Raw genomic sequence first — 13976 nt, 5'->3', positions numbered from 1 at the left:
ATAGTCTGCAAGACTATCATGCAAGAACCTTTGATGGAGAAAGAAAACAAACTGATTTTCAAGCCACAGCTTTAAATTGTGAGGACAGAAGTCAAAATGACATCAACCTTACCATACACTTTTTTTTTTTTTTTTTTTATTAAGCAGGTTTGACCTGACACTTTAAGTAAGGAATAAATAAAACACCCCATGAAATTAGCCTCAGAACCATTTCTGTGACCATACCTGATCTTTGCTTAAAAAGCAACAAGTCTTTTACTCCCAAGCAAGTTGTTTGTTTTTACATAGCAGAACAAATGGAAATATAAGCTATAGTTGTATTCCCTAGTAAGATTTTGTCTCCATTTCTAGTAATAAGATAATCCTACATCTTTTCAATATTAAAGACTCATTATTAAGAAAAAAAATATTTAACCATGTTTTACTAATTAACAAGTATATTATTTGAGTTTGCTATGACATCAGGAAACTTTCCTAAGCTATTTTGTTCCTACGTATGTTTGTGTCCCAGTTTTGGCTAGGACAGAATTAATTTTGTTCCTAGTAGCTGGTATTGTGCTGTGTTTTCGATTTAGGATTAAATAATGGTGATAGAACACCGATATTTTAGTTGTTGCAGAGCAGTGCTTACACTGAGGCAAGGACTAATCAGCTTCTCCTACTGCCCTGCCAGAAACTGGCATTTGTTTAGTCAATCCTAGTCACAGAACTGTTAAGTTAATTTTACAAAATGTACAGAGAAATTGGTGAAAAAAAATATATCCATCGTGCTTACAAATAAACAAAACAAACAGCATAATATGGGAAAAAAAGCACTTGTCCTTTGTGAATCCATTTTTTTTTTCTTATTGGTGTGGCTTGCAGGAGCAGTAGGCATGATCTATTCAGATGAGGATGCAAGTTTTACAAAGACAAAATATCTTTCACTTTCATCAGTTTTCATCTGGCTGCACTGAGGATTTCTCCTTACGAGTAGAAAAGGCAACGCCATTTATCCTTGGCTGAGAATCACTGATACATTTCAACAATGGAATTAGCTATTCACTGCATTACAATGACTTTCTTTCTGTAATTTGCCATTAATATGCTTCTACCTGAACAGTGTAAATTGTGAATTAAATTGCTACAGGGAAAAATGACGAACCTATTCTTTGAGTCCATCTAAAAGTGTATGGTTATAGTCTCTGCCCATAATAATGTTCATTCCTCTCTTCCTAACAATTTTACTTTAACTTGTCTAAGTTTTCTTTTTAACTCATGAAAAAGGGTAGCACAGGTTTAATACTGTACTTCTACAGATTTTGGTACTTCTAAGAATATACATCATTTGTCAGTCAGGACCTCTGTATTTGTGTATTGATATACTGGTATAATGGCATACACATACCTTTCTCAGAGGCACTGGGCTTGTTGAAGAAAAATCCTCCACACAACATTTAAAGATTAAGAAGGAACATAAACTTTGGCAAAATCTTTGCTATTGTCTAACAAAACACATCTTTGCTTCTTTTCATAGCTGGTCTTCTTCCTTGTGAAGTCAACTGCTTAAGATATTTAAATGGGAAAACATCCTTACATCTGCAGCTCCACCAGCTGTCTGCCTCTTCTCTGAAACTAAGGGAAGAGAATATTTCATGGTAAACTGTAAGATGCAAATGTTCCAAATTCATAAATATGTTCTTTGAATAACACTACCTATATAGATGATGTGTTATGCATAACATTTTTTCCTCTCAAACTGTTATTTGTTAGACATCTGTAAAGATCTGAGGCATTAGACTCCTTTTTATGTGATATTTTCATGTGCATTGTTAAGTGGTGTGGCTAGAAAACAAAATTAAGTGATCTGTATTGCATTTTTGATACCATACATACAGTAGTAAATTTAGCATATTTGTGAAAAACAGCAAAGGTTTTGGTAACACATTCCAAGATACAAGATAGCTAACCCTTCCCACACGGCACTACACTATTCCCATAACAAATCTCATAGCCCTCTAGTTTTCATTGATAAACACTGATATGATTTTGCATATCATTTGTCACCACCATTTGAGATTTTCCTAGATCTGATTTCAGGTACATGAGCATCCTGGGAAGCTCCTAGACCCAATGAGTCACAGTAACCTATTAGAACTTGTTTCCAGAAGGTAAAGTTGAGATTTGGTGTCCAAATGCTGGGGTTGTTCCCAGGGGAAGGGAAAGGAGTGGAGTAGGATCATTTCTGTTTAGCAGGATACATAATATTTTCATCCCTTTCTTTTAGTTTTCTTTCCTGCAATGAGAGAAATATTTTTCTCATGATGTATAACATCACATTTGAATAAATCCACCTATATCTATGTATAATTTTTTGCTTTTTATCTGCTCCTTTTGGAACACAACACACAGAATGGGCGCAGTAAATAAGTCTTCTTTTTTTTTTTTTTATCAGGGAACATTCTCCCATATTAAATTTCTCATTCATTCTGGAACCTGCAGGCAGCTTAAAATATGCCTCGTGTCAGTGCCGTCACAGCCTGGAGACACATAGCAAAGCCCAGAAGAGATTGACTTTCTGATAGCTATCTACTTGTTGTAATAGTATAGAAGGAGTGTCAGTCATACTCCCCACATCTGTTCCAGCTAGGGAAGAAACACAGCCTAATCACTTTTATGTCTAGCATGAGACTATCGGGCAGAACTCCATCTGATAAGCAAATGTGATATTTCTCTTTCTATCAATATATATAGTATATAATTCTAAATATCCTATTGCCTGAAACCATTGCAGCATATACAGGTCTTTTTTTTTTTTTTTTCCCCCACTGAAGTATTTCAGGATCATTACTGCCTCTCACATAATTATTGGGAAGTTATTCTCTTTAGGTCATTTATTGGCTCTTCCTTCATCCCATTGAGTATTAAATGCCTTTTAAAAAGTTTCTATAAGATATACCATCTCCTTTGTTTCTTTATTCCTATTTCGTTGTTTTTAAAGTTATCAGTATTAAAAATTAGAGAAAAAATATACCAAGGCAGCTGGGGAGAATATGAATTATTAAGATTCTGAGCTAGCAATAAATGAACACCTCACAATTACACTTTCATCTGCTTATGAGATGAACATCTGTGGCTTCTTGGCAGTGGAGGTAGTCGCACTATGGAAGGCCTCCAAGTTTAATGGTAGTCTTTTGTTTTCCCTTCTTATTCTTCACTAATTCTTTCCTTCTCTTTCTTTTGTTCTCATTCATATTTTTTTCATGGACTCTTCTCTTCCTATGATTATGCTAGTGGCTTCAAGAGGCAATTACAGAACCTAAGCAGGTGTTTTGGGGTGAGGCAAAGCACTCTCAGAGATAAAAAGATGGGTAAAAGGGAGAATATAAGAAGTGGGAATAAGTGGCACACATTTGGATCATGGCAAAAGAGTGATGACAGGAGTACCACAGACACTGTATAGGGGTCTAGTATGGTTCACAGGTCTTTGGAAAAAAATATGTAAAAGCAAGAGACCACTGAGAAACTCCCGGGGAACCTCATGAAGCTACTTGTTTCAGCAAATGATGTTACAAGAACTTTTTGCTGAGAATTACTCTTCAGTGCACAAATGGAGGAATGAATGTGTTCAGTTTGCTAGATTTTTTATTTTAAAAAAGTGGTCAAAGAAAAGACCCAGAGAATTATTTTACATATAGGGCCATAGTATAATTAGCATAGCAAGGTTAGCTGTGAAGTAAAACCTATCTGTTCAGACCTTTATCCTGATGGACTTGTCTTCCTTGGAGTCAAGGCAAGATGTTCACTGATTTCAGCAAGAATGAGATTTCAGCTAAGACAGTAATTTTATTTTATTTATTTATTTATTTATTTTAAACTACTAGACAGGACAGACCTTGAAGAACATCTTCCAAAAAAGGTTTGCTTTTTAATAGAAATAACATCTTCATTTTGTAGGCAAGATTCATGACAGTACAGTTCTATTAATATCTGTGCAGTCACTGCACAATGAATTTTGCCTATTATATATGCCTTGTTCATAAAATCTCAGCTTTTAAACAGATTGTCCTGAACCATACCTCCAAGTGGCAAAGAAAGCTTATATTGCTGATTTTATCATACAACAGTGAAACAGTTAGAGAATGAATTATAACTTTTCCTTCTAGTTCAGTATGGACTTCTTTGCTTTCAAATTTACACCAACAAACCTTTAAGAAACTAAATGACTTCTTTAGGTTACACAATCACACACTGAAGATGAGATTCTTGTCTCATGGCAACAAAGACACTTGCTTTTTTATTTTGAAATAAACTCTTCTTACCTTTTAAACCTCAGTACCCTAGGAAAATAAAATCTTGCATAAATAAACTTAGCAAATGATTATCTTCAACACAAAACAAAATGATATGACTGTAATACAAAAAGTTCTGCTTTATTTCTTAATATGAATTATTTGAAAAAATTACCATAATTTTATTTTATTAGACATAATTGATCTAGTCACGTAAGAATATATGCTAGTCTACCCTAAAATTTGTCAACTGCAATTAAACACTAATCTGAAATTCTTTGTAACATATTAAAGGCCTTTCAGAATATATCCCTGGATTTAAATATAATAAAATTGCTCACGTGTCCAAATATAAAGGGCAAAATAGGCTGTTTGTGTAAGACTGACAGACTGAAATAGAAATGGAAATTCAAATAAACTGTGCTTCACAAATGATGAGGTGAAAAGATGTAGACATTGCACAGTAGTTGCTACTGAGTCCTGAAAAAGCCCGTTAGGCACACATGGTTTAATCAGATTTTTCTCTCCTGCTTTGAGCAGTTACATGGCACAATCAGCTCAGACACACAGGCAGAGGTATGTAATGCAAATGATACATTTTAATGAGTTGCCTGGTAGAAAAACATTTATTTCTTCAGATGTTTTCAGACAAAGACTCGAGTTGCAAAATTTCCTTTTGCTTTATGATCATGAGTTTTCTCAGGTTATAAAGCATAAAAAGTATTTCTTTGTGAAGGACTTGATAGGTCTTGTGAAGGCCTCCCTGCTCACATCTAATGAAATCTCACTGACTTAAAAAGTTATGGACAGATTTCTTTAGTGGTGTCCAGCCTCCATGGACTGCCTTGCCACCAAGCTGACATAAGCTCTGCTGGAAGGAAAAGTCTTTACTCTTTTACCAGAAACACTCTATTGAGTATGAAAAGAAGTATGCTGGGATTTCAGATACAATATTAACGGAAAAAAGGTGGCCACTAATTTTTTGGGTTTCAACCTAAGAGATTCCTGGTGGTCATGGTAGCTCTGCTTACCTTGACCTTGAGACTAACATAGAAAGAACCCGATGCTAAGTGGTTAAAATTAGATCATGATAAGACTGAAAGGAGATTTAACTAGAACATATAAGACCTGTATATGTCAAGGACATCAATCGGAAGTTCACAGGCATGCCAAAATCTTGTGTCTTGCTAAGTGTTTAGGCAGGCCAGATGATCTGAGGTGGCTTCTAGAGCTGGGCTGCCCTCAGATCTCCTGCGTTTGCTGATTCACTCACAAATGAATCTTGAATTCCTTCTCCATTTAAGGCTACCCAGTTCAAGGACCATTCCACAAACCCAAGCTAAGTATTTTGAGGTCAGTTCAGTCACAGGCACAGCTTCACCAATTTCTCTATTAACAAAGTCATTTTAGGACATTATTGGCTTGCTTTATATTTCCTGAAAGCCTGTGTAAGATTGAAATTTTTGTGTCTATGTATTAGATATTACCAAATGCTAATAAAATTGATAAACATAATTCATATCTTCAAAATAGTTTCAAAATTTTGGCTGGAATTAATTTGACCTTGCTGAGTTTTCTTCACGAGTCAATACACAATTAAGATTTTATGAGGCTGATAAAGGTAACAGATAAGTAGTAAATACAACCAGAGAGTGTTATATAATTGCCTAATCTGCTTAGGACAATTTACTTTGGCTAAAAAATTGCCCTTGTTTGGAAGTTTCATTGAAAAAAAGTTTCAATATTCTTCTACCACAATAACTAAATAAATACCGATGGTGCAGATGAGTTTACTAGAAACTAAGGCTGTTCATTAAACTGTTGTCATAAGCTAATACAATGAACTTGGAATAATAAGTATCCACAAGTTTTTCTTTGGTGTGTTAATGCAATGAAAGGGAAAATAATTCATGATTAGATTTTCAAAGATTAGAAGGTAAAGAAAGATTCAAAATGAATACTAATTTGGTTTGGGAAGCCTTGAGGAAGCTATGCCCTTCATGGAAAAATTCTGTTTTTGAATTAGCAAGCTATTTTGTCTGCCAGATGAACATAATTGAAATAAAGGGTTTAAACAGACAGAACAGAATCAAGCCTTGTCTTTATCCTTTACATAGCCCTTAGCTGTGGTGCCATATCATGATACGGGATAAGCAGTCACAGCTGGAAGCTGGTGAGGAGGTCAGTGTTTGTGAGGAGCCATGGAAAGATTTTAATCTGGCGAGTAGCTAAGAGGAAAGAAACTACCTGGAGCTGCCTTGATTATAAAGGTGGATGGTTAAATTCACAGCCTGTATCCTCTAAGCATAGATAGTGTAAAAAGCTGCAGAAAAGACCTGTCAGAAATGTCCATTCAGAGAATCGTGCAGACATGACATGTAAATTTACCTTTCTGTCAGAAAAAAGTCTTTTAGAAAAGAGTTCAAGAATCTTTTTAAATCATTGGATTTCTTATCCAATACTAGAAATCCTTTTGATGCTAATTCATGGCTTCATCAGCTCACAAAACAGTAAAACATATAACATTTAATCATATAAAATAATGACAAACTATAGTTTTTCGTTGTTGTATTTGCTGTTACTTGTCAAACTTCATATATACTTAAGATATTTTAGCACTATGATTTGATGGGTTTGCTGTGTAAATCACTATCTTCATAGTCAATTCTGTAGAGTACTTATGTAACCTTTTGTTATGTCAGATGGCAAACAATGTTTAAAAGTAGCCAAAGTATCAATTAATATGTATTAATTAGTTTCAAACCATAATTACTTGCAAATCAAAATGTATTTGTTCTTTTCCCTTTCATTCTGATTGTGATGGGTGATGAACCTTAGATAGATCTGACCTTTGTCAAGTAACAAGCAACTAAAATCAGTCTCTATGTGGTGTTCTAAGGTAGAGAATCAACAACTGAATCATCTGAAAACATTTTAAAATAGATATCTTTGAACTGCAGTTAGGGTTATTACAGGGTCCTCAGAACCCTGTAATAATCAGGAAAAAAAAAAAAAGAAAGAAAGAAACCCCTTAGAATAACATTAATTTCTTTTTTACTTGTATGATGAGTAAATACCAATAAAATAATCCAACTAAAATAATTTCATATTTATACATAATCAAACAAAGTACACACAGAAAGTCAATATTTAGCCTGTATTTCCTATACAATACAAAATAGTGTATTTCTTTTTATAAGGTATTAGAATTTACCTGGAAGAGCAGTGATTTAACTGTTTCCCAGAAACATTCCCACCAGTTACTACATCAAAATTAGCACTGGAGAGAAGCATTTGCCATACAAATAAAACACGCCAAACTTTGAATTCACACCTTTGTCTTAGAGTTAAACGGGTTTATGGGATAATTAATGATCTGATTTATTTTTCAGTTCTCTTTTGTAATGTGAATGAGATGCCACTAAAATGGCTGGGTGGAGGTGAATGAGAAATACCTCTGACATATTAGAAACATCTCATATTATTCTCCCTAAACAATCCATGGTAAGAATTAGGCTTCTAAATTAGATTACCTGAATTAGTTATTCCAGAGCTACCTTGTTTCCATTATCTGTTTATGGAATGAAGTTCCTAATTTGAAAGCAAATTTAATAAGCCAGTTGAGATATTCTGTTGCACCAAGCAAACATCAATGAATCTATACTGGTTTATCTGGGATCTTGCCTTTTAATTTGGAAAAGCTCAGCATTTTATCCCCTGTTTTATACAAAATGATATTTCTGCTGTCATTGGGTGAAATTCACCTTTAATAGAAATACATCAAGAAAAGGTGCTAGACAAAACATGAAAATCACATTTTTAATATAAATAAATACAAGCTTTCACACCCGCCAGTGTCTATTATTTTTCTTTACAATGATTCATGTCTGCACTAAACAATATTTTTTGGCTACCATAGATATTTAAAAGACATGAAAATGATTCCACTTATTGATTTCCCTTCATACATAGCAGATAAATCAATAGGATGTGAAGATGAGGCTCCATTAAAATGATTTCTGGTGACATCACTTTTGCCTGAAAATTTCCACAAAAATGACCCTTGAGTTTCTCTCTGAGAGGTCATTCAAACAAGCGAATGCAGTAAAATCACACATCTCTTTTGAGTTTAGGTTATAATTTCTTCTTTGTAGGAGACTTTTATGTCTTAGTTAATATTTCTGCTATGATGTAGGTACAATTTGTTCAGATAAAAACAGAAAGTAGAAGACAAAAAAAGCAGGTACATTATTTTATCCTGCATGTTAAATAACCCCAACTCTCAAAAAAATGTCAGCTGCTGTCTAATACAAGAAAGTCCATATAAATGCGTGTCAGAAAGGCTATATATATATAGATGTACAGAGATGACAAAGACATCCCATCCTTTGTACAACTGTTGTGTAAGCTGTAATAAATACAGCAAAAGAGGACCTATTAACACAACTTTTTTGAGTTTTACCCCTAAAATATTCTTAATCAGAAAGATCCCTGAAGAGGATCGGGTCACCAGATTGCACAAAAAACACAAGCTGAAGTTTTTGTGGTTAACACTATTTCATTATTGTTCTAATTGACCTTATAAGCATTTCCACAGGAGTGAAGATCCCTTACTGCAAGCCACTGTAGGGGGAGGAGGGTCCAGACACAAAACCACTTACAACCTGTGCGTAACGCTAAAGGTGGCAGGGAGGTACTGACAGGGTATAGAGGGAAGCAGTAACTGATGCCACTCAGACAAATAAAAAAATGGTATAATGAATTAAGAACTATCGAAATGATGTTATAAGTATCATGTTCAAGGGGAATTTGGAGTGACTTACAAGGGATATAGCATGTTTTTGCATTGGTTTTGTTGACCTTCTTTTTCTTAGCATGATTGGCAGCATGAAAAAAGTATCATGCACCTCAGTTTGTAAATGTTACAAAATGTCACAAGTGAAATCTGAAGTGCAGTATCACAATCTCTGGTTGCTCAGAATGGCTTGAAAAAGCACAAACAACTTCTGAAGATCTCTGAACTTAAAGATGAGAGAAGTTATGTACTGTTCTCTTCACACACTATTCTCTTCACATGCATTAATGGTGAGTGGGAAAATCATCTCTTAATCACTATCTGGGGCAGTAAGAATGGGCAAGATTTGTGAATGGGCAAGGGAAAAAGCATTATTGTATGCTGAGCTTCAAGATGATGAAACTTAGATGAGATTTTTAACATGTTTGGATAGAAAAGGCAAATGTTAGAGCTGTGATGCAGACCACAAATCCTGGATAGGGGATGTAAGTTGAGTTGAGTGCCCTGAGTTAAAGGCAGGCGTGCTGACAGGGAACACAGGTATTTTCCATAGTGACTGAGGATGTCAATAGCAACATAGCTTCCAGGGGCGTTCATTGAAGACCTACGCTTAATCAAATTTAGGTTGATGTCAGGTGATTATCTATCCTTAAGCAGTCAGAAAAACTGATAGAAAATGTATTTATTTATGGAAAGAGAGAGAAATAAAGTAGAGGTGTAGATCAGGTAATCATATAGTCAAAGGTGGTTTAGTTTGTGGGATTAAATGAGAATCCTGTGGAGAAAGGACGAATGAATAAGCAGTTTGGAGGAGAACTAGGAAGAAAATTGAATTATCAAGGAAGGGCAATATTTCAGGAAAAAGAGAATGGTGGCAGTATTGAAGGCAGCTGTCAGGAAGCAGAGATGAAGACAGAGTACAGGTTCTGGGACTTGGCTAAGAATAGGCCATTAAAAATTTTGGCATGAGTGCTTTGAATTGATGGAGTGCAAAGGATTCAGTGCAGAGCTAACAGGTCTGAGCATGGAATTGAGGGAATTGAAAACAGTATGGTAAATAAGAATAAAGATAAATGAGAATAAGAAAGGAAAATAGTCTCCACAGAAGTAAAGGGAATAAAGTATGGGATTGTTGATTTTTAATGGGGAATACCAGAGCAAGATTTTATAATGAGGAGGAATAAAATAAAAACTCCAGTATATGAGAAACTTAGGATAAAAGTAACATGACTGAATGAAAGGAAGATCAGCAGATGTGATGGAATGCAAAAAAGTGCACAGGTTGGAAGACATTTTTGAATCAAGATAGAAGGAGAAAGGAGAAATGAAGGATAAGCAATGAATGAAATAAGCAAGAGAGGAATAAGATCATATTACAGGCTTGATAATTTTATCTCTAAAGAAACTATTAAGAACCTCTGGGGTCAGAGGAGGCAGGATGCAGAAGAATTTCTGAGATTTAAATGAATTTTGTGAGGAAAATGTGCTAAAAATCAGCTGTGAGAGAGATGGGAGCAGTCAAGGCTTCATTGATGTTGATAGACCACAAATAAATAAAAGCCCAAGTGGTAGGATCTGATGGACTATAGAAAGTGAACGGGGACTGTACAGCAGAAATACAGTACCCAAATGGTCTGAGAGAGTTGGACAGAGTAGAGATCAATTGATCAAATTCTCTCTTTCAGATGAGAAATCCAGCATTAAAATCCAGAGAGTCAGTGTAGTAGGTTAACACATTACAAGGACTTGGAGAAATTGCTTTCCTTTGCCCCCAGGATTGCACTGACCACAGAACTTCTCCAGTGCCTGTATAAATCTGAGGGATTTGGGGGTTCAGAGATCAAGCTCAAAGATTTAAGCAGGTCCTCAGTGATCATCTTCAGATGTCTCAATGTCTTTTTGTGTCGATCAACTCCACAGACGTGAATTTTACCCAGACAGAAACAATACAAGTACTCTGGCTCCTCTGAACTTCTTTCCTTCTTGTAATGGGAGAAACTGTTATCTGACATTTCTACAGCACTGAGTAAAGGTAAGGACAGATTTAAACAACCTCAAAACATCTGGGTTATCTTATGTCTTCACTTGCCCACTGGTTTGTTATAATACACAAACGTGCAATTTCATCAGATATCTTAATATCTGTTTTAAAAGGCAACTTTATCTACTTTTCTGACCATGCAACTCACACTAAGTATTCTCAAAAGAAAATTATCATTAAAATCACTGCATGTGGATTTCTGATAAACAGAAATGAAAATATTAATTAATGCAGAGCTACACACACACACAGAAAGATTGTAGGAGATTTGATTTTGGTTTTGTTTTGTATTAGGTATCTTACAGAGAAAGCCTGAAGAGTCAGCTTCATATGAAAGCTTTATCCCAAGAAACCAGGACCATCTCCTGCAGGGAGAAAGTTATTACAAAACCAATCATTGGAAGTCTCTAATATAACAGTCTAGATGGTTTTCCCCTGAAGAAGGGCAATATTGCTTTGAATTATAGGGATCACCATCTCTGAGCTGGCCCTTTGATGTGCTGCCAGTGCCCTCCTATGGTTGACTACTACTTTCAAGGTATAGAAATTCAGAACCTCCTGAATAGGAAGATCTCACAAGCTGTGTAGAAGAGCAGCCATTCCTGTATTGCATAAAGTGCTCAACACCATGGTTAATAGCATGGCACTTTTGGAAACACTGCCCTATCAATAGTTAAGAAACTCAGATCCATATGTTAATCAAGCAAAGTTTTGTAAATGTAACTATGTTTCCCTGCAGGGATCTCCTAGTGTGCAGCGCTATAAGATTATCTGGCTGATTTTTTTTTTTTTTTTCCTTCCCCCTTTTCAGAAGCAGCTGGTATCAGCTAACCTAGTCTGGTAAAGCCCATACTCTTTTGCTCATGAGAGATCTGGTCTTACTCTAGGATCAAAAACTATGTGACAAACGTATCTTACATGTGTTGTTACCTCACATACTTTGTTCAACTATAAAAGGTCTGAACCAGTGGCTCAGAGGTTATTCATTATTTTCATCCCTTCCTAAATATTTAAAAACAGACACTAGATCAAGTAGAGATCCACTGAAAAAAAATGAGAGGATCTGTATTATGAATTGAAACAGAAAGATCCATCCTTCAGTAGAAGCCTTTGTCATGTAAACCAGGCAAAATACCTTTCTTTGTGTGCCAGATTCCATGGTCTCCAACATCTCATCCAATATTTGGCTGCATGTCAGCCTTCCTGTGAGAACAATGGTCAATGGATTTTGTTTCTTTCTCTTCTGACCCCTGTGGTGCCAGCTTTTCACTCAGCCCATATAATTGCTATTGAGTGCTGTCTTTCACACCAAGGCTGCTCTGGAGAATGTGCAAAATAGTTAGAAAACTTGTACAATTGTCTCTGTTCTGTAGGTTTGCCACAGTCTGGAAAAAAAATATTACCCCTATAAGAGCAAAACAGATGAATAAGCTCTGTATTCTCCTTACAAGATAAATACAATAGGAGTGTGCAGGTGTCACTATCCCCTGCTGAACAACAGAAAAAGAATTGTGACCAGCTGTACAGTAGCCAGTGGCCTTCACCCGCGTTTTCCTATCCCCATGATGTTCTTAGGAAATACAATGTTGAATATAGTCTGCAGATCCTTTTGGGATCATGTTTTCAGTTATTAAAGAGGTGCCAGCCCCAGTTCTGGGTCCTCAAACAATGCTATGCAAAAAAAAGTAGACTTGAGTTATGAAAGATTTGTAATAGGACAAGGCTGTTAATCTAGCATTTTGGCTTCCTCTGCTGTCATTCAGGCTGCAAATGGTGTTGCCATCTGCTTTCCTTTGTGTTCTCATCCAGACTACAAGATCTGCCCTTGAGAGAATGAAAAAAAAAAAAAAAGGAAAGAATAAAAAGGACCAGCTTCATTTTAGGATGCAGCTTGAAGTTTGTGCCAGTCATTGGCTGAATGCTTTGCTTGTAGGCAGCCACGTAGTGTTAAGACAAATGGCTTTTCTGCTAGGAAAGTATTTTCCAAGAAAAATATTGGGATTTAGCCATGAGACCCTCATAGGCATAATGGAAATCAATCTGGAGGTTTTGAATGGTCTCCTTGCCTTCCTCCAAATGAGTTTTCTCCACTGACTGAAATATGTTTGCAGTCTTTTCATTTGATTGAGGGAGCTCCGGGACAATTTTTGGCACTCTGTTTTTTAGTGTTGAAACTTCAGTTACATGAGGTACGATTGTGTAGAAATAACAAGTTCATTCTCTGTGTGTATATACACAAATTGACCTTTTCCACCTTGGAGTAGTCAATGTCCTGGTGATAAGTAGGCAGTGATTTAGCAGAATCCTTTTCCTGAGCACTTTGAACCAGGATCTTCAATACCAGTCTCTTAAATCTAATGTGAGTTACAATAAATTGATATTTCCCAAATCTTAAATAGCTCCAAGTTTATGGGATGCTAATTTTAAACAGCAATTCCAAGTTAAATTACATTAGGCTTTGGCTATACTGGATGGTAGCTCCCATATTACTTAATTCTATATCTCTGATTTCTCCCACATATTAACTATTAAAATTGTTATTAGAGATACCATTAGTTTACCAAAACCTTACTCTTGGTACACCTTTTCTGTACAGAACTGCAACAATGATGTACTTTTGCTTGGAAGATCTCCAAAAAAAATGGTCCTAGTTTTTTTTTTTTTTTTTCACCATTTCTATTTTTTAATGGAAACATCATAAACCAAATTATCATCTCATGCACATTTGTACAGACTCTAGAATTATGATTGCTGCACATTTCTGAATCAACATAACTGGCTCAGCATTACTGAGAAATAGCACAGGGAGAAAGGAGTTTTAAGTTATTAAGTTGCTATAGTATGTGTTCTAGCCTAAGGTTTTGAAGTA

At 35.5% G+C, this 13976-nt stretch overlaps 1 long non-coding RNA gene across 3 annotated transcripts in view; it reads right to left on the bottom strand.

Annotated features, from left to right (window-relative positions):
- Positions 1–1599: 1599 nt before the first annotated feature.
- LOC308198426 overlaps positions 1600–13976 on the bottom strand; it is a 32048-nt gene continuing 19671 nt past the window's right edge. Inside the window, exon 7 of one of the 3 annotated variants that reach the window (XR_013953900.1) lies at positions 1600–1614. This is a non-coding gene — a long non-coding RNA (uncharacterized lncRNA). Of the gene's footprint in view, positions 1615–1796; positions 2276–12241; positions 12932–13976 lie in introns of those variants that run through there. The other 2 variants (XR_013953898.1, XR_013953899.1) reach the window with 2 other exon arrangements.

This window comes from Anser brachyrhynchus, assembly GCF_964034855.1.
Source record: "Anser brachyrhynchus genome assembly, chromosome: 7".
Taxonomy (NCBI): domain Eukaryota; kingdom Metazoa; phylum Chordata; class Aves; order Anseriformes; family Anatidae; genus Anser; species Anser brachyrhynchus.
Note: the sequence above shows the minus strand (reverse complement) of the source record. Positions and strands in the feature narration are given on the sequence as shown.